Raw genomic sequence first — 1,614 nt, forward strand, 5'->3', positions numbered from 1 at the left:
GGGTACTATGGATATTTTAGCAATGTTGATTCTACTGATTCATAAACATGATATGTCTTTCTATTTGTATCATGTGTGACTTGTTTCCTCAGTGTTTCATAGTTATCTTTGTAGAGATCTTTCACCTCCTTGGTTAAGTATATTCCTAAGTATTTTATTTTTTGTTATTGTGAATGGTATTGAGTCTTTGATTTGACTCTAAGCTTGAGCGTTATTGCTTTATAGGGCTGCTACTAATTTGTGTACATTGATTTTTAACCTGCAACATTACTAAATTTATTAATCAATTCCAGGAGTTTCTTGGTGGAGTCTTTGGGATTTTCTAAGTATAAGATCATACCATCTGCAAAAAGTGATAGTTTGACCTCCTCTTCTCCAATTTGGATACCCTTAGTTTCTTTCTCTTGTCTGATTGCTCTGGCTGGGACTTCCAGTACTGTGTTGAAAGGAAGTGGTTACAGTCAGCATCCTTGTCTTTTCCAGTTCTTAGGGGGAATGCTTGCAACTTTTCCCTACTCAGTGTGATGCTGGCTATGGGTTTATCATATATCACTTTTACAATTTTAAGGTATGTTCCTTCTATACCTAGTTGTTGAGGGTTTTTTAAATGAAAGGGTGCTGGATTTTATCAAATGCTTTTTCCACACCTGTGTTAAGTGCATAAATATTTATATTTACATTAGCATTGTTATATCTTCTTGTTGAATTTCTCCCTTTACCGTTATATAATGATCATCTTTGTCTTTCTTTACTATTATTGATTTGAAGTCAATTTTTTTAGATATAGGAATGGCTATCCATGATTTCTTTTGGTTTCCATTTGCATAAAATGTTTATTGCCATCCTTTGACCTTAAATCTGTAAGAGTCCTTGTGAGTTAGATGTGTTTCCATGAGATAGTAGATACTTGGCTTCTAGTTATTTATTTATTCAGCCAGCATATGTCTCTTGAGTGGGGAACTTAAACCATTTACATCGATTGACAGAATTGATATGTGGGATGCTATTCTGTTCATCCTTTTGGGTAGTACCTTGTTGCTTTGTTTTACCTCTTGTACAATAGCATTATTTGAGCTCTGAGCTTTAGCTTTTGGATGATTTTACATTGGAGGGTGACCACTGTGCTGATCCATGTATATCACAGGTCTGAGTATTTTCTGCAGGGCAGATTTGCTTTTGACAAATTCCCTCAGTGTTTGCTTGTCTGGAAAAGTCTTTATTTCTCCTTTGTTTATGAAGCTTAGTTTTGCAGGATACAAAATTCTAGGCTGACAGTTGTTCTTTTTAAGAGGACTGAGGATGGAGTCCCAATCTCTTCTGGTTTGTAAGGTCTTCATTGAGAACTCTGCAGTTGCCTGATGGGTTTTCCCTTGTAAGTTACTTAACGTTTAGTGTTGTTACCTTATGGCTCACAGGAGTTTCTCCTTCATGTTGACTTTGGCTAGTCTGATGACTATGTGTCTTGATGACTGCATTTTTGTGATGAATCTCCCATGTGTTTGTTGAGGTTCTTATACGTGGATGTCTAAATCTCTAGCAAGACCAGAGAAATTTTTCTCAATCATTCCCTCAAATAGGTTTTCCAGCCCTTGTACATTTTTGTCTTCACCCTCT

Source organism: Propithecus coquereli, unplaced genomic scaffold (genome assembly GCF_000956105.1).
Source record: "Propithecus coquereli isolate 6110/MARCELLA unplaced genomic scaffold, Pcoq_1.0 Scaffold72, whole genome shotgun sequence".
In the NCBI taxonomy this organism is placed as follows: Eukaryota; Metazoa; Chordata; class Mammalia; order Primates; family Indriidae; genus Propithecus; species Propithecus coquereli.